This window comes from Moschus berezovskii, chromosome X (assembly GCF_049115385.1).
Source record: "Moschus berezovskii isolate FMDL1 chromosome X, NW_MosBer_1.0, whole genome shotgun sequence".
NCBI lineage: Eukaryota > Metazoa > Chordata > Mammalia > Artiodactyla > Moschidae > Moschus > Moschus berezovskii.
This window is the reverse complement of record NC_142488.1, coordinates 51,563,766-51,584,074: the sequence shown is the minus strand read 5'-3', so window position 1 is coordinate 51,584,074 and position 20,309 is coordinate 51,563,766. Positions and strand designations below refer to the sequence as shown.

General features: G+C 45.5%; 1 long non-coding RNA gene across 1 annotated transcript in view; it reads left to right on the top strand.

Annotated features, from left to right (window-relative positions):
- The first annotated feature begins 14,471 nt into the window (after positions 1–14,471).
- The window catches only part of LOC148773302 (uncharacterized), a 53,249-nt gene continuing 47,411 nt past the window's right edge, over positions 14,472–20,309 (top strand). The window contains exon 1 of the long non-coding RNA XR_016036817.1: positions 14,472–14,718. This is a non-coding gene — a long non-coding RNA (uncharacterized LOC148773302). The remainder of the gene's footprint in view (positions 14,719–20,309) is intronic.

The following is a 20,309-nucleotide window of genomic DNA, read 5'->3' as shown; positions in this document are numbered from 1 at the left end:
CTGACGTGCTGCATGCAGTCCATGGGGTCGCAAAGAGTCGGACACGACCGACGGACTGAAAAACAATAACATATTTATTACAATGAGATACTCAATGAAAGGGGGCGGGGAGGGAAACTACATAGAAAAGGACTCATTCACTCTATCAACGTTATGACATGATAACACATTTGTAATGCAAAGCACCTGGAAGTAATCAGCTGTTACGGAGTACAAGGTGCTCAGCTCACTGCAAGGTGAGTCAGGAGGGGACTTTAATCCAGAGTCGACTGACAGAGAAGAGGGCAGGGTAGCGCCTCAAAATAACCATCTTCTTGGGGCCAGGTTGGACAGGACCCGGACATCACGGATCAGGTCCCACAGTAGAGAGTTCCAAACAGTTTCGGGGAGAAATCTCCCAGCGGACGCAGGCTGGGAGACTGGCACTGACCTCACTGCTCCCCGGGGGCAGGCCCAGAACCAGCCCTCAGCAACTCCGGATCTTCCTGGACGCCCTGACTTCTTGCCCGCCTCGCTGTGGTTCTGTGGGCGGGTCGGGCGGAACTCGCGCGGTCCAGGGGTGGTTTGCCCGGGCCCCTTCGGGAGGTTCCCTTTCTCTCTCTGGTCCTCAGGGGCATCCCCCATAAGTTTCTCATCTATCTAGTCCAGTCCTCTGCCCGAAAACCGGGCAGGAAGGATCGATTTTCTTCCGGCATTGCTGGCATTTCGGTTTCTGTGGTCTGCAGGGGGCAGTGTGGTTCCGCGGAGCCGCATGCCCGTTTCTCCCCCGCCCGTCTGGGTTGAAAAAAGGGTTTCTGGTAATCAGTGAAAAAAAAAATTTTTTTTTTTTTTTCTGCGCTTGCGCCAGTTGGCTGGTTCGAATTGCTGAGGAAAATGCTGAGACACATATTAAGCAAACTGGAAAATTAGCAACAAAGAGAAACTGTAAAGCGGGTCAAGGGAAAAGTAGCAAATAACATAAGAGGACATCCCCATAAGATTATCAGCTGATGTCTCAGCAGAAACGCTGCAGGCCAGAAGGGAGTGGCATGATATATTTAAAGTGGTGAAAGCGAAAAACCCACAACCAAAAATACTCCATGCTGCTGCTGCTAAGTCGCTTCAGTCGTGTCCGACTCTGTGTGACCCCATAGACGGCAGCCCACCAGGCTCCCCCGTCCCTGGGATTCTCCAGGCAAGAACACTGGAGTGGGTTGCCATTTCCTTCTCCAATGTGTTAAAGTGAAAAGTGAAAGTGAAGTTGCTCAGTCATGTCCGACCCTTAGCGACCCCAAGCCTACCAGGCTCCTCCATCCAGGATTTTCTAGGCAAGAGTACTGGAGTGGCTTGCCATTGCCTTCTCCAAAAAATACTCCATAAAGCTCCATAAAAAAGATACTCCATAAAGCTCCATTAAAAAAATACTCCATAAAGTGAAAAATCCACAACCAAAAATACTCCATAAAGCTCCATAAAAAAATACTCCATAAAGCTCCTAGCAGAAGACGTAACCAGTACGCTCTTTGACATAGGTCTTAGCGATAGTTTTTTTCACGTGGCTTCCTTGGTGGCTCAGACGGTAAAGCGTCTGCCTGTAATGCGGGAGACCCGGGTTCGATCTCTGGGTCGGGAAGATCCCCTGGAGAAGGAAATGGCACCCCACTCCAGTACTCTTGCTGGGAAAAATCCCATGGACGGAGGAGCCTGGTAGGCGACAGTCCATGGGGTCGCAAAGAGTCGGACACGACTAAGCAACTTCACTTTTCACTCCGGGAAGAGCAACAAAAGCAAAAATAAACAAATGGCAGTTCATCAAACTAAAAAGCTTTTACAAAGCAAGGGAAACCATCAACAAAAGGTAAAGGCAACCTGCTGAGTGGGAGAAGATATGAGCAAGTGATACACATCCGAAAAGAGGTAGATATCCAACACAGCTAAAGGACTCATGGAATGTAGTGGGAAAAACACCCAAAACCCGATTTTAAAATGGGGCAAAGCACTGAATAGACATTTCGGCAAAGAAGAGATACAGATGGCCAATAGACATATGAAAAGATGCTCAACATCTCCTCATCAGGGATCAGAAAATCAAGACCACAGTGAAGTACTTCCTCATACCTGTCAAGTAGCTATTATCAAAAAGACAACAAGTAAGAAATGTTGGCGAGGACGTAGAGACAAGGAAACCCTCGTGCAGTGTTGGTGGAAAGGTATATTGGTGCAGCCACTATGGAGACAATGAGGGTTTCCTCAAAAACTGAAAACTAGAACTACCATATGATCCAGCAGTTCCACTTCTCGGTATTTTTCTCAAGAATAGAAGAAACACTAGTCACAAAAGATATATGTGCTCCTCTGTTCACTGCAGTGTTACTTACAGCCAAGGAGAGCCAAGATATCGAAGGAAGTTAAGTGCCCATTGATAGATGACTCAAAAAGGAAGAAATGGTCTAAACACACAGATACACACACACACACACAGTGGAAAATTACTAAGCAAAGAAAAAAAAAAGACTGAAATCTTGTCATTGTTGACAACATGGATGGACCTAGAGGGTATGAAGGCAAGTGAAACTAGGCACACAGAGAAAGACAAATACATCACAGTTTTATTTATATGTGGAACCTCAGAAATCAGAGAATAAGGGAATCAAGACAGAAATAGAGTCAGAGACACAGAGAACAAAATGGTGGTTACCAGAGCAGGAGAGAGTAGGGAGATGTGTAAAATAGGGAAGATATTAGGAGATAGAAACTTCCAGTTATAAAAGAAGTCATGGGAATGGAATGTACATACAGGGAATATAGTCAATAATCTTGCAAAAAATCTCTGTGGTGACACATGACAACCAAACTTATCGTAGCAGTTCATTTCATAATGTTTAAAAATATGGAATCACTCTGTTGTGCACTTGAAACTAATATAATATCACATGTCAACTTTGGGCCTCCCCAGTGGTTCAGCGGTAAAGAATCCTCCTGCAGTGCTGGAGCTGCAGGAGGCGTAGATTGGATTCCTGGGTTGGGAAGATCCCCTGGAGGAGGGCATGGCAACCCACTCCAGTATTCTTGCCTGGAGAATTCCATGGACAGAGGAGGCTGGCGGGCTACAGTCTTTTGTCGCAAAGACTTGGACATGGCTGATGTGAGGTAGCATGCATGCACGCATGGCAACTTTACTGAAGAAATAAAGAGTGGGGGCTCTGAATGGAGGATGCTGAGCTTTGTGGGCCACTTTTCCTCTGGAGGCCTGTGTGACTCTGAGCAATCCCCCTAACTTCTCTGTCCTCTGCTTTCTCACCTCATCAATTAGGGTTTAAATCTTCCAAAATGATGGCTCTTTGAAGGAGGAGTAAATAAGGTGACAGAAAGAAATATATTGAATGTGGTCTGATACCTGGTAAAGGATGGACAACCTTGAAATGCCATGTTAGTCCTGCTAAACGTGCCCACACTGACTAAATTCATGCCTCTGAGTTTCAAGAAGAAAAGCTCCCTTGGAGCTGGGAGACAAGTCCTGCAAGATGGGTTGAGCTCTGAAGCTCTCTGATGAGATCACAAGTTCAGACTCCAATAAATATACCTGTTCTCAAGCGCCTCTGTCTGCAGAAGACTCGTGGATTTCTGCAGAAATATAGCTCTGGGGGCTAGCTGAGAGCACAGACTGACAGACAGCAGAATTTATTTTCACTGCTGAAGAATCTCACAGGCACTTGCTGGCTACACAACACTGGGCTCTGAGTGTGGGGAGGAAAAGTACATTTCATCACTCATGTCTCCTGTAATGAAAAGGAAGCTATTTGTTATTAGGGGAAAGATGTTTGTGAATCACAGATCTGAGAAAGGTCTTATAGTCAGAATACGTATGGAATTTTAAAATCGCAAAGGACAAAATGTAGTGAAGGAGGACAGATCCTTGTGCCAGGGGTTGGGTTGTGGGAGGGGAAACCAGAAAGGGGCAGCACCTGGGCATTTTTAGGGTGATGGATGTGGCCTGTGTCCTGGTCGTGGTGGTGATGATCACTGGAATCTCTGTGTGTGTCAGAGGTCAGAGAGCTGCACACCGAAAGACAAGCAGGCCCGGAATTCCCTGGTGGTCCAGTGGTTAAGAATGTGCCTGCCATATAAAATTAGTACACAGAAACCCCTTGCATTCCTATAAACTAATAAGGAACAATCAGAAAGAGTAATTAAGGAAACGATCCCATTTACCATTGCAATGAAAAGAATAAAATACTTAGGAATAAATTTATGTAAAGAAACAAAGACCTGTATGCAGAAAAGTATTTTAAAAAAAAAAAACGATGAAAGAAATCAAAGATGACACAAACAGATGGGAAAATGTACCACGTCCTTGGATTGGAAGAATCAGTATTCATCACAATCCCGATCGAACTACCAAAGGTATTTTTCACAGAACTAGATCAAATAATTTCACAGTGTGTATGGAAACACTAAAGACTCCAAATACCCAAAGCAACCTTGAGAAAGAAGAATTGAACTGGAGGAATCAACCTTCCTGACTTCAGACTATACTACAAAGCTACAGTCATCAAGACAGTATGGTACTGACACAAAGACAGAAATATAGATTAATGGGACAAAATAGAGAACCTAGAGATAAATCCACACACCTGCGCACACATTATCTTTGATAAATTAGGCACAAATATACAATGGTGTAAACAAACTCTCTTGACACGTGATGCTGGGGAAAATGCTCAACCATGTGTAAAAGAATGAAACTGTAAGACTTTCTAACCCCATACACAAAAATAAACTCAAAATGGATTAAAGACCTAAATGTAACACCAAAAACTATAAAACTCCTAAGAGGAAACCACAGGCAGAACACTCTCTGACATATATCACAGCAAGATCCTCTATGACCCACCTCCCAGAGCAATGGAAATAAAGACACAAATAAACAAAAGGGACCAAATTTAACTTAAATGCTTTTGCACAATAAAGGAAACTATAAGCAAGGTGAAAAGACAACTCTCAGAAAGGGAGAAAATGACAGCAAATGAAACAACTGACCAAGAATGAATGTCCAAATATACAAGCAGCTCATGGAGCTCAACACCGGAAAAACGAACAACCCCATAAAAAGTGGGCAAGAGACCTAAACAGAGATTTCTCCAAAGACATACAGATGGCTACCAAACAAGTGAAGAGATGCTCAACATCACTCGTTATTAGAAAACTGCAAATCAGAACCACAATGAGGTATCATCTCACACAGGTCAGAATGGTCACCATCAAAAAATCTACAAACAATAAATGCTGGAGATGGTGAGAAGAAAAGGGAACATTCTTCCACTGTTGGTGGGAATGCAAACTGGAACAGCCACTACGGAGAACAGAGTGGAGATTCCTTAGAAAACTGGGAATAGAACTGCCACACGACCCAGCAGTCCCACTGCTGGGCATACCACCCTGAGGAAACCAGAAGTGAAACAGACCCATGTACCCCAATGTTCACAGCAGCACTATATACAATAGCTAGGACATGGAAAGGACCTAGATGTCCATTGGCAGATGAATGGATAAGGAAGCTGTTGTGCATATACAACGGAATATTACTCAAGTATAAAAAGGAACGCACTTGAGTCAGTTCTAATGAGGTGGATGAACCTGGAAGTAAGTCAGAAAGAGAAAGAGAAATACTGTACATTAACGCATATATATGGAATTTAGAAAGATGGTACCAATGACCGTACATGCAGGGCAGCAAAGGAGACACAGATGTAAAGAACAGACTCTGGGACGCAGTGGGAGGAGTGCGTGGGATGATCTGAGAGAATAGCATTGAAACATGTACATTACCATATGTAAAACAGATGTCCAGTGTTAAGCTCCATGCATGAAGCAAGGCACCCAAAGCCGGTACTCTGGGACAACCCAGAGGGATAGGGTGGGGGAGGGAGGTGGGAGGGGGGGTTCAGGATGGAGGGACACGTGAATCCCTATGGCCGATTCATGTTGATGTATGACAAAAACATCACAATATTGTAAAGCAATTATCTTCCAATTAAAGTGAATTAATTTCAAAAGAGAATATGTGGCGATATACACAATGGAATATTATTCAGTCAGAAAGAAGGCTCTGCCTTTTGCAACAACATGAATGGACTTCAAAGTATTTATGCTAAGTGAAAAAAGTGAAAGAGAAAGACATATATTCTATGTTCTCACTTATATGCAGAATCTAAAAAAGTCAAACTTACAGAAATAAGAGTTTAGAATGGTGGTTTCCAGGGCCTGGGGAAAATGTTGAATACAGGGTACAAACTTCCAGGTATGAGATGAGTAAGTTACCTGGATCCAATGTATAGCATGGTGAGTATAATGAACAAAACTGTATAATACAGTGAAAGCTAAGAGGGTAGATCTGAGATGTTATTTCCTCAACAATTTTTAAAAAGGATTCTGTGAGGGGATAGAGTGTCAACCCTGCCGTGGTAATCAATTTGCCAAGTATGTGTGTATCAAATCATCCCATTGGCATCTTAAAATTACAGGTTATCCCAGCAGAGAAGCAGCGCAGACGCCTGCATACGCCATTAGCAAGCGGGGGCTGGGCAGGGAGGAGCCGGCTGAACTGCTTAGAGAGAGGACTGGGCTTGAATGCCGCGAGAACAATTTGAGAGAACTGGGGAGAGCAAAGCAGACTGTGGGATAGCTTCCCCACGAAAAGGCGGAAAGCTCTAACCTATGACTCGGCCAGCCCCGCTCACAGAATAAAGGACTGAGCAGAGCGAGCCGGCTGCAGTCGGCCTATCCCCCATTCCCCGCCGAGACAGGCAGGGAGCGCAGCCAGAGCCGGAGCGGGCAACCGCGGCCCCAGAAAGGCATCCGATACAAACTGCAGGCAGGCTTGTTGCTATTCAGGACTTCTTGGGCTCGGGCCGGTCGATATGCCCCTGAGAAGGTGCGCCGGTTGTACACCCAGAAAACTGAGTGGCGGGGACTGGGGAGGCGATAAGTCGCAGAGACCGTGCTCGCCAAACACCTGGTCCCCTGAGCTGCTCGGACTGGGGAAGGCACAAAACGCAGGCCCAACCAAGTCTGCGCCTTTGTGGAGTACCTGAGAACCTGAACTTGAGCCGCTCAGACCTGGGAAGTGCATACAACCCGGTGCCGGCCTCGGACAGTTCCCGGCAGAGCAACCTAGAGCCTGTGCAGTGTAGACTGGGACAGCATACGTGCTGTGAGCGGGGGCAAACCCAGTGTGGCCGAGACGCTGCGAGCACTCCCCACAGACGCCAGAGATAATCAACTGCAGCGTTCCTCCCTTCCCAGAACAGGACTGAACAACTGAGCCTTAAAAAGTGTCCACCCACCCCCTAGTATCAGGGCGGAAATTAGACACTGAAGAGACCAGCAGACAGAAGCTGAAACAGAGGGAACCACCTTGGAAATGACAGATAGAGACGTCTAGAGACTACTCCAAGAATAAGACCAAAAACCAGAGGCAAGAGGCTTAAGCCCGAATCCTGAGAACACCAGAGAAGTCCTGACTCCAGGGAACATTAATCGATAGGAGCTCATCAAACGTCTCCATACCTACGCTAAACCCAAGGGTCAACAAGTTCCAGAGCAAGACATACCACGCAAATTCTCCAGTAACACAGGAAACTAGCCCTGAGCTTCAATATACAGGCTGCCCAAAGTCACTCCAAACCCACTGACATCTCATAACTCATTACTGGACACTTCATTGCACTCCAGAGAGAACAAATCCAGCTCCACCCACCAGAACACCGACACAGGCTTCCATAACCAGGGAACCTTGACAAGTCACCTGTCCAACCCCACACACAGCAAGGAAACTACATAATAAAGAGAACTCCACAAACAGCCAGAAGAGGGAAAGGCCACCCCAAGCAAAGCATTATAAGCAAGATGAAGAAGCAGAGAAATACCCAGCAAGTAAAGGAACAAGATAAATGCCCACCAACACAAACAAAAGAGGAAGATATAGGGAATCTACATGAAAAAGAATTTCGAATTTTGGTGGTGAAAATGATTCAAAATCTTGAAAGCAAAATGGAGTTACAGATAAATAACCTGGAGAAAAGGATTGAGAAGATGGAAGAAAGGTTTAATAAGGACTTAGAGGAAATAAAAAAGAGTCAATATACAATGAATAATACAATAGATGAGATCAGAAACACTCTGGAGGGAACAAACAGTAGAATAACAGAGGCAGAAGACAGGATAAGCGAGCTAGAAGATAGAATTGTAGAAATAAATGAAACAGAGAGGAAAAAAGAAAAACAAATTAAAAGAAATGAGAACAATATTAGAGACCTCTGGGACAATGTTAAACGCTCCAACATTCGAATCATAGGAATCCCAGAAGAAGAAGACAAAAAGAAAGACCATGAGAGAATACTTGAGGAGATAATAGTTGAAAACTTCCCTAAAATAGGGAAAGAAATAATCACCCAAGTCCAAGAAACCCAGAGAGTCCCTAACAGGATAAACCCAAGGCGAAATACTCCTAGACACATATTAATCAAATTAACAAAGATCAAACTCAAAGAACAAATATTAAAAGCAGCAAGGGAAAAACAGCAAATAACACACAAGGGGATTCCCATAAGGATAACAGCTGATCTTTCAACAGAAACTCTTCAGGCCAGGAGGGAATGGCAAGACATACTTAAAGTGATGAAAGAAAATAACCTACAGCCCAGACTACTGTACCCAGCAAGGATCTCATTCAAATATGAAGGAGAAATCAAAAGCTTTACAGACAGGCAAAAGCTGAGAGAATTCAGCATTACCAAACCAGCTCTCCAACAAATGCTAAAAGATCTTTTCTAGACAGGAAACACAGAAAGGGTGTATAAACTCGAACCCAAAGCAATAAAGAAAATGGCTATGGGATCGTACTTATCAATAATTACCTTAAACATAAATGGGTTGAATGCCCCAACCAAAAGACAAAGGCTGGCTGAATGGATACAAAAACAAGACGCCCATATATGTTGTCTGCAAGAGACCCACCTCAAAACGAGGGACACATACAGACTGAAAGTGAAGGGCTGGAAAAAGATATTCCATGCAAATAGAGACCAAAAGAAAGCAGGAGTAGCAATACTCATATCAAATAAAATAGACTTTAAAACAAAGGCTGTGAAAAGAGACAAAGAAGGAAACTACATAATGATCAAAGGATTAATCCAAGATGAAGATATAACAATTATAAATATTTATGCACCCAACATAGGAGCACCGCAATATGTAAGACAATTACTAACAAGTATGAAAGGGGAAATTAACAATAATGCAATAATAGTGGGAGATTTTAATACCCCACTTACATCTATGGATAGATCAACTAAACAGAAAATTAACAAGGAAACACAATCTTTAAATGATACAATAGACCAGTTAGACCTAATTGATATCTATAGGACATTTCACCCCAAAACAATGAATTTCACCTTTTTCTCAAGTGCACACGGAACCTTTTCCAGGATAGATCACATCCTGGGCCATAAATCTAGCCTTGGTAAATTCAAAAAAGTTGAAATCATTCCATGCATCTTTTCTGACCACAATGCAGTAAAATTAGATCTCAATTATGGGAGAAAAACTATTAAACATGCCAACATATGGAGGCTGAACAACACGCTGCTGAACAACGAACAAATCATAGAAGAAATCAAAAGAGAAATCAAAATATGCATAGAAATGAATGAAAATGAAAACACAACAACCCAAAACCTCTCGGACACTGTAAAAGCAGTGCTAAGGGGGAAGCTCATAGCAATACAGCCACACCTCAAGAAACAAGAAAAAAGTCAACTAAATAACCTAACTCTACATCTAAAGCAACTAGAAAAGGAAGAAATGAAGAACCCCAGGGTCAGTAGAAGGAAAGAAATTGTAAAAATTAGGGCAGAGATAAATGCAAAAGAAACAAAAGAGACTATAGCAAAAATCAACAAAGCCAAAAGCTGGTTCTTTGAGAAGGTAAATAAAATTGACAAACCACTAGCCAGACTTATCAAGAAACAAAGGGAGAAGAACCAAATCAATAAAATTAGAAATGAAAATGGAGAGATCACAACTGACAACACAGAAATACAAAGGATTATTAGAGAATACTATCAGGAATTATATGGCAATAAAATGAATAACCTGGAAGAAATGGACAAATTCCTAGAAAAGTACAACTTTCCAAAACTGAACGAGGAAGAAATAGAAAATCTGAACAGACCCATCACAAGCACGGAAATTGAAACTGTAATCAGAAATCTTCCAGCAAACAAAAGCCCAGGTCCAGACGGCTTCACAGCTGAATTCTACCAAAAATTTAGAGAAGAGCTAACACCTATTCTACTCAAACTCTTCCAGAAAATTGCTGAGGAAGGGAAACTTCCAAACTCATTCTATGAGGCCACCATCACCCTAATCCCAAAACGTGGTAAAGACCCCACAAAAAAAGAAAACTACAGACCAATATCACTGATGAACATAGATGCAAAAAACCTTAACAAAATTCTAGCAATCAGAATCCAACAGCATATTAAGAAGATCATACATCATGACCAAGTGGGCTTTATCCCAGGAATGCAAGGATTCTTCAATATCCGCAAATCAGTCAACGTAATACACCACATTAAAAAACTGAAAAATAAAAATCATATAATTATCTCAATAGATGCAGAGAAAGCCTTCGACAAAATTCAACATCCATTTATGATAAAAACCCTCCAGAAAGTGGGAATAGAAGGGACATACCTCAACATAATAAAAGCTATATATGACAAACCCACAGCAAACATGATCCTCAATGGTGAAAAACTGAAAGCATTTCCCCTAAAGTCAGGAACAAGACAAGGGTGCCCACTCTCACCACTACTATTCAACATAGTTCTGGAAGTTTTGGCTACAGCAATCAGAGCAGAAAAAGACATAAAAGGAATACAAATTGGAAGAGAAGAAGTAAAACTTTCACTGTTCGCTGATGACATGATCCTCTACACAGAAAACCCTAGAGACTCTACCAGAAAACTACTAGAGCTAATCAATGATTACAGTAACGTTGCAGGATATAAAATCAACACACAGAAATCCCTTGCATTCCTATACACTAATAATGAGAAAATAGAAAGAGAAATTAAGGAAACTATTCCATTCACTGTTGCAACGAAAAGAATAAAAAAAAAAAAAAAAGGATTCTGTGAGGGGATAGAGTGTCAACCCTGCCGTGGTAATCAATTTGCCAAGTATGTGTGTATCAAATCATCCCATTGGCATCTTAAAATTACAGGTTATCAGTCAATAATTCCTCAAAAAAGGTGGAAAAAATAAGAGAGTCCTGAGTGTTTCCGGTGGGAGAGCCCTCAAGCTATATTCTGTGTCCCTCTGACATCTCTCCGTCATTCTAGAACTTTCCCTTATTACTGACATGACAAGGTGAACCAGGCTCATTTATCCTTTCCTTCTTCAGCCTGGGAACCCATCATTTAGTGGAGAAAGGTGTTCAGAAACTAGGATCTGGGGACTGGTGTAATTATTGCCATTGAAATGTTGCTGTTTCCACTAACTTGGGAATATATGTGTGTACACAATCATAACACAAACACACAGACACACATCTATAGTCATACATCAGTCTAGCCACATATGCACACCTATCGAATACAAGAAATTTGCATGGAGACCTTTAATTCCAGTAGAATTCCTCAGAATTTGTTCTAGTTTACTTCCTTTCCATATTGGAAATTCCCTTTTCCATAAATGACAGACGTGGCTTTCAGCATTCTTATGTATTTGCTGAGTTGATGAATCCCAACGCATTTAAGTGATCCCTCCTGCACAAAAGGGTCCTCCTCACAATCTATGCAGAATCATCCCTTGCCCTTGACTGCCACACCTCACTCAAGCTAGAATCCGTGAAGCAGTTAGACTCCTTCCCACCCATTCCCCAGGGACATCCTTCTTTCCACCTTGGGCTCTGACTCTCCAGGCAGGGATGCCCCTTTACACATACACATGCCTTACCTGGCAGCACCTAATGGCTTTAGGACTGACTTGCTCAGGCACAAAAAAGGGAAGGGAAAGAAAGGGTAGGGACAGAAAAAGATGAATATGTCCTAATACAGTCAGCCAATCAACGTGAACTGGGCCAAACCCAAGCAATGTGATGAAGCCAGTCGTTTTTCTTTTTTTCCCCTCATTGTCCTCCAACTTCCCTTCCTGTCTCTGTTCTTTGCCCCAGTTCCTTTTTCCTTCTTAAGTCCTGCCCTCCATCAAGAGTACCAATGTTACAAGGCATGATTCCCACATTATAACTGATCTCTGCTGCTTGGCTGACATTCAGCGTGACATCCCTGCAGCTGGGACACTCAAACTCTCTTTTTCTCATGGTGGACCAGAAGGTTTCACTCCTAATTTCAGGGATAGGTAGGAGAGAAGGTGCAGGGCACATGTTGGAGCCTTCAGTCCTTCATCTGTGAAATGTGGATGATCATAAATTGTGGGAGAGACAGAGACAGCAGCAACCAGACCCCTTTCCATGAGTGCTACATGCCAAACCCAGTGCATCACACGACTCCTTGACATTCAGGAGCACGCCAAGTAGATTTCCATGCCAGGAGAGTTGCATGTGTTGTTCCTTCTGCCTGGAATGCTCTTCCCATAGATAACCCCATGGCCTGCTCCCTCACTTCCTCCAGATCTCTGCTTACTTGCCATCTTTCAGGGAGACTTTCCCTCATTACCTTGAATAAAATAATAACATCATACCCACATATACCCTTGTCCCTGATCTAGCATTATCTTTCTTCATCGTGCCTGCCACCCTTGATTTATTTACTGACCACCAAGTCTATGAAAGGAGACTTGGTCAGTTCTGTCCTGTCACAAACTCCTCCAATAGTGCTCAGGTATATGGCAAGTGCTCAGAAAACATTTGCTGAAGGACAAGCAACACACAAGGCTAACATGCACAGGTACTCTCCAAGACGCGCACTGGCCCCATTATAATAATTATGATACATACTGAGATTCCAGGAGACAACTGTTATGTTCAACAACACAGTCAGCATGTCAGGTTCCAGGCCTCGGAATCATGTCTGCCGGCTTCCAAACCCTCAGTTCCTGGACAGAGACCTCCAAGAACACCGAAGAACATAAGAGGTTTTATTTCTGACACAAAGACTCCAAGCAGCTCAGATAGATACCCAGAGACACCAAAAAGAGCTCACTGAATCTGCACAGAGAGCACACAACTCGTCTCAGACCCTCAAACACAACTGAGACCATAACCATACACACTGTGACAAAGACCCTCCAAAAAGACCAAACTCTTCCAGACAGAAACAAATGAGAACTGCACAGATACTTCACATCATGGAGACTGACTCCCAAAGCACTCGACACTTAGGAGTCTAATACAAAAACCCTAAACGGAAAGACAGAACTTTTAATAAGTCAAGAACATCGTATAACGTTTAGATAAAGTCTCCAGACAAATGGAAAACCTGCACCCTGTGCACAGATCCCCAAGCAGCTGATAGCTGACACCTTTAGACAAAGCCATCCTTAAAGCAGCTCAGAGACATCACAACTTGGGGCCCAGAATCAAAAACTCAGAGCTCTCACAATCTCAGGTGCACACGCCTACACAGAGATCTCACACCCAGGGACTGAAATGCCAGAAAGCTCCAAAAATGCACACCCCGGAATACAGGCACACGCATCCTAGGGGCTCTGTACAATGGCTCAGAAAATCCACTCAGATCAAATATCCCACCACTCACAACTCCGCCCAAAGGCTCAAGGAGATCAAAAGTAACCAAACAGCACCTGTGTTGTCACACATAGCGATACACAAGCCCAGGCTCCTTGACACAGGTTACTCTCCAGCGAGAGACAGCAAACTCAGAGACCTCTCCCTGGACATGATGCATTTGTGCGAATAACCGTGCGCTGCCGCACGATCCAGACTGAGCGAGAGCTAAAGAAGACTGAAACGCCGTCACCATGCACAGCCAGCGACTGCGCCAAACCTCGCCACTAACCAGGGCAGCTATTCGACCCCTTCGGGAAAAGCAATAAAACTTGGAGAAAAATTATCCTGGGTGTTCATTGGAAGGACTGATGCTAAAGCTGAAACTCCAATACTTTGGCCACCTCATGCGAAGAGACGACTCACTGGAAAAGACTCTGATGCTGGGAGGGATTGGGGGCGGGAGGAGACGGGGACGACAGAGAATGAGATGGCTGGATGGCATCACCTACTTGATGGACATGAGTTTGAGTGAACTCCGGGAGTTGGTGATGGACAGGGAGGCCTGGCGTGCTGTGATTCATGGGGTCGCGGAGAGTCGGACACGACTGAGCGACTGAACTGAAGTGAACTGAAAAAGCCGCGCACCGCAACACGCCTCTCGCCCTCAGTTCCAGCTCTGCGGCCCCAGTGCCTGTAACAGCCAGCCAGCCAATCAGAGCTGGCCATGAGACGAAGCAGGGCGGAAGTCACGGGACTTCCGGCGCCGATTCGCGCCCTGGAAGAGCTAATTCCGGCGATCACGCGGTGACCAATCAACGCCCAGAACGCTTCCTGACGCCAGACCTCAAACTGGCAGCCCAGCTGGCTCCGTAGCGGTCCCCGCTTGGATGTAACCATGTAGAAACCAAGGGGTGGAATTGGAAACGAGACGAAGACAGTTGCCGCTTAACACCGGTGTCCACTCGGACTCAAATGCAGCGGTAAGACGGAATAGAGCGAATGGGGATGGACCCAGTGGTGCCATGGGTGCCTCCGCTAGGAACTCTGGTCGATGCCCGACTCTCTTTGTTGTCATACGCCCTCTCGATGGTACCTTCCAGAGTGGGTGGTCTTACCGCTACCCCTCAGTGGTACATACCAGGACGGAACTGTTTCACCTCGCGCGCCCCTTGGTGGTGAGACTGGGGAACAGCCGATGTAGATGCCGGTGGACCATTAGAGGGTGATCCTCCAAGGGCGGAAAGGCAAAGTTAGGATGAAAACCCCACCGATTGCTGCAATCTTGGACTCGGAAAAATGTCTTCCGAAACTGAAGATTACTTCTCTGTAGTGGCCACTATCGTAACAGGAAGCACTGAAAGCATTTTCTCTGTGCTGGGCATTGTGCTTGTTTGTGCTTTCCTGTTTAATACAGAATAGGTCTCAATGGGGAAAGCCAGCCCCCCTGGGCAGGGGAGAGAAATTTTCTGACTGGGATCTGAAGGTCTGGAATGGGGAAGGCCTCTGTCGTTGACTGCGAGTAATATGTGAGAAGGACAACAGGACTTTCCATTCTGTTAGGAAAGGGGTCAACTCCGAGGGGACCCAAGGACACCACATAAGTGAGATAAAGACCATGGCTTTGTCACCATCTTGTCCTCCCTGAATATGTTCCCTAGCAGAATCTTTAGCCTGTGTAGCTATGCCTCTCTCAACAAGTTTAAATTTGCTTATTCATTCCGACATTCATTCATCCTCTCCACAGTTTCTGTCAAGCACAACTATGTGTGTTAGGAAAGAGAAAATCAACTTTGGCTTCATGGAACTTACATTGTGTTGGGGTCATACAGCCCCAAAAGATAAGTAATTTATCGGGTGTTCATAACTGCTGTGATTAACATTAAACCGGGATAGTGAAATAGAGAGAGGGGATAATATCTAGAAAGAGTGGCCAGGGAAGTTCCTTCTAAGATTGTGACATTTGAACAAAAGCCTAGAGGAGATGCCTATCTGGGCGAAAAGTATCCCAGACAGAGTTAAGGCCAGTGGGAAAACTGGGGAGTGGAACTCAGCGTAGTGTGTATGAAAAGAGTGAGGAGGGCTATGTGACTGTCACAGCATGATGGAGGGAGAGCCAGGAGATCTGATGAGGGGTGATCCCCTAGGGCCTTCTGGCCGTAGCGGGGACTTGGACTTGAACCACAGGAGGTTTCTTACCAGAGAAGCCCCAGGGTTCTTTCAGAGTCCCCGATCACACAATGATTGTTGAGGAGCTCTAGATTCATCCCAGGAAAACCACAGACCCTCTGCAGTTGAACATGCCTTTCCTGGAATCCCCTACACTCAAGGGTAAACCCCCCTACTGATCCCAGTGAACATCCGTGTCAATTGATGAGACCCTCAGGAGAGACAGAGGAAGGACCCTCACGGAATGAGTGAGGTCACAGTCAGTCTCGTAAAGGCAAAGAGGGAGGATGTAACAGGCACAGAGATGGCAGGAAGAAAGACAAAGATAGACCACTGGACAGGGTCAGAGAGACTATTTCTGGCAGAAAAGGATCCCAATTAGCACCCACCTATGGGCCCCCAGCCCTGCTACTGGATGATGTACCTATCTCTTCAGGAGGAAAGAAGCTGCTCCACACCCCGCCCCCACCAGGGACTGTCTCTAGGAAATGATTCTGTTGCCCGTGGCCTGCGTCTTAATCATGCTCCCTTGGCACACATCAGGGTCCTCAGCCCTGATCAAGACATGGAGATGTTCCAGTCATGGGGAGGCTCATGCTGAACACAGGGTCCCTCACAACCTGTCCAGCCCTGACTGCCCTCCTGCTGACCTCAGTGCCAATGAATGCTTTGATGGGGGAAAGAGAGGCAGGGATCTCTGCATTTGTGGTGGAGCCTCATGCAAATTGGTGAATGTGAGGTTTCTCCCCAACTGCTTGGAGGTTCACCCCTGTATTTTCCACCACCACATCCCCAGGGCACGTGCAGATTACATTCCATACATCAGGCAAGAAGCTGGGTGTGTGATGGGGAGACACAGAATCATATCCTGACACTGAGACAGTCACGGGGTCCTTGTGGCCCTGTTCCAACATCACACACCCACTACCTGGCCAGGGTTCTGCTGAGTCTTCCCTGCCTCCTCCAAGGAGCCCAAGCCTGCATCTACTTCCTCCTGTCCTCAAGAGCCGAGACCTTCCATCTGCACTGGGCCTTGGGCTCCCATCTGCAAATGGTGGCCTCTTTGTCGTGGGTTGGGCAGACTGTCTGAATGAGTGTGTGTACACAGTTTTTTCACAGGGCCCCTATCAAGGGTGGTAGTCATGTCAGGAAGTATTGTTCTTATCAGTATTGTTACTGCAGCCTCCTGTGTACTGCACATGACTCGCCCTCCCTGAGGATGGGGCCACAAGCTTTTATCTCTGTAGGGAGGCATGGTAGAAATCTCAGCCAGTGTGATATCACAGGTCTACTTCTAAGACCCATGGGAATGGGGTCCATCCAGCCTTCCTCTTAAGACTATTCTCATATGCAGATACATGAACAGCTCAGAGACCCAACCCTCTGGACAAAACCCTCCCAAAGAGTTCAGAGACTTCATGCCTGGGACAGAGATCCACGAAGAGTTCAGAGAGCACTCATCCTGGACATCAACCCAAAACAGCTCAAGTACGTCACACCTGAGGACATAGACCCTAGCCGTCTTAGTCAGTTCCAACTCTCAGTTCAATTCAGTTGTTCAGTCGTGTCTGGCTCTTTGAGTGCCTGTGGACTGCAGCATGCCAGACCTCCCTGTCCATCGGCAGCTCCCGGAGTTTACTCAAACTCATGTCCGTTGAGTCGGTGATGCCATCCAACCATCTCATCCTCTGTCATCCCCTTCTCCTCCCGCCTTCAGTCTTTCCCAGCATCAGGGTCTTTTCAAATGAGTCAGTTCTTCACATCAGGTCGCCAAAGTATTGGAGCTTCAGTTTCGGCATCAGTCCTTCCAATGAATATTCAGGACTGATTTCCTTTAGGATGGACTGGTTGGAACTCCTTGCAGTCTAAGGGACTCTCAAGACTCTTCTCCAACACCACGGTTCAAAAGCATCAATTCTTCAGCGCACAACTTTCTTTATAGTCCAACTCTCACATCCATACATGACTACTGGGAAAACCATAGCCTTGACTAGATGGACCTTTGTTGGCAAAGTACTGTTTCTGCTTTTTAACATGCTGTCTGCTAAGTCACTTCAGTCGTGTCCGACTCTGTGCGACCCCATAGATGGCAGCCCACCAGGCTCCCCCATCCCTGGGATTCTCCAGGCAAGAACACTGGAGTGGGTTGCCATTTCCTTCTCCAATGTGTGAAAGTGAAAAGTGAAAGTGAAGTCGCTCAGTCATGTCTGACTTGTAGCGACCCCATGACTGCAGCCTACCAGGCTCCTCCGTTCATGGGATTTTCTAGGCAAGAGTACTGGAGTGGCTTGCCATTGCCTTCTCCGAACATGCTGTCTAGGTTGGTCCTAATTTTTCTTCCAAGGAGAAAGCGTCTTTTAATTTCATGGCTGCAGTCACCATCTGCAGTGATTTTGGAGCCCCCCAAAATAAAGTCTGTCAGTGTTTCCACTGTTTCCCCATCTATTTGCCATGAAGTGATGGGACAGATGCCATGATCTTAGTTTTCTGTATATGGAGTTTTAAGCCAACTTTTTCACTCTCCTCTTCCATTTTCTTCAAGGGACTCTTTAGTTCTTCACTTTCTGCCATAAGGGTGGTGTCATCTGTGTATTTGAAGTTATTGACATTTCTCCTGGCAATCTTGATTCTAGATTGTGCTTCTTCCAGTCCAGCATTTCTCATGATATACTCTGCATGTAAGTTAAATAAGCAGGGTGACAATATACAGCCTTGAGTTACCCTTTTTCCTATTTGGAACCAGTCTGTTGTTCCATGTCCAGTTCTCGTTGGTGCTTCCTGACCTGCATACATATTTCTCAAGTGGCAGATCAGGTGATCTGGTATTCCCATCTCTTTCAGAATTTTCCGGAGTTTGTTGTGGTCCATGCATTCAAAGGCTTTGGCCTAGTCAATAAAGCAGAAGGAGATGTTTTTCTGGAACTCTTTTCCTTTTCCTATGATCCAAAGGATGTTGGCAATTTGATCTCCGGTTCCTCTGCCTTTTCTAAATCCAGCTTGAACATCTGGCCTCAGGTGAATTCCTATCCTTAAGACAAACAGCATTACTCACAGCCAGTTCTACAAGTGTTAAGTTGTAACCACTGTAATTGCTGACCTGAAGTACACTCTGAAGGAATTTAGGGTGAAAAACTGTATGAGGCACACTCAGCTTTGGACAAGTTGGCCTTTATTTTTTTACAGATACCTCAGGAAAAGGTTCAGCGACCCTAGATTCTTGCATCTTCCACACACAGAAAAGCATGAAAATAATGAACTTGTGACATCTGATCTCTGTGTTTCACAGTGATCTTTTACCAATATGCACGCTTGAGTGCATGTGCTTCCTAGGCAGAAATCATACTGATTTCTCTGCTACCTCCTCCAAGCAGTTTCCTCCGAGCTCACGGAGGAGCTGTGTCCTGGGTTGTAGTTCCGAGAAGACTCCAAATCCAGCTTAAACTCACATCTCTCCTGTTGTATGCTCTTCTTTAAGTAGACGCAGCTCTATCGAACAGCTCTCCTTTAGCTCGGAGGCTACACCCACCTCCCCCAGAGCCTACAGCCTGCACCCTGGGACACAAAGCCCTACATCTTTCCCTCTGGGCTGCGATGTTGGCATTTGCACTGAGTCTCTGTTCAGTCAACCCCAAGGGAGAGAGGCCTCCAGTCCTGCTGTCCCTGCAGTCTACATTCACCAGGATGTCCTCCTGAGGAAGGCAGATTCATCCCAGGGGTGGGGATTGCCTGAGAGCTGAGGGGTTCTGAAATTGATTTCCCATGTCTGGGTCCTCAGAATGGACCTAACCCACCCTGGTCACCTCTGGTCGTGGCGACTTTGTATCCTGCCCCACGGGAGGTTCAGAGTGAATCCCAGATCCACAGAACGAGTCCCAGGGACCTGGTCCTCTCTGTCATGTCTCAGCACACACTGTGGGCTACTGAATTCTGGAGAGAGGAGAGGTCTTCCGCTCACTGTGCCTATGACTGCTGTCTCACATCCCTCTAATCATCTGTCATTTTCCAGAGTCCCTCTCCTGGTGACAGCTGCTACAAATCCTCTCTGTCCCCAAATCTCCACCCTCTCCCCTCACCTTCCACCAGGCCTCCCTCCCACTCCAGGATCCTCTTTAGGCCCTCTCCTAACTCTGCTCACAGGGCCTCAGTTACATCCTCACCCCATTTGTGGCCTCTCAGCGAGCACCTGCGCTGCCTCAGACGATCCCCTGAGGACCTTGCCCGCTCCCTGCATTCTGCAGGACCTCTCTACTGCCCACACATAGGTGTCTGTTTTAATGTCCCGGTGAGGGCTGAACTGAACATCTCTCCAGGATCCAGAGAAAATCCAGACCGAGACCAGGCGTCCAAGGCACTTCCCTCAGGGCTGGGGGGAAATGGAGGGGGTCTCTGAGAGAAAGAGCTGGAC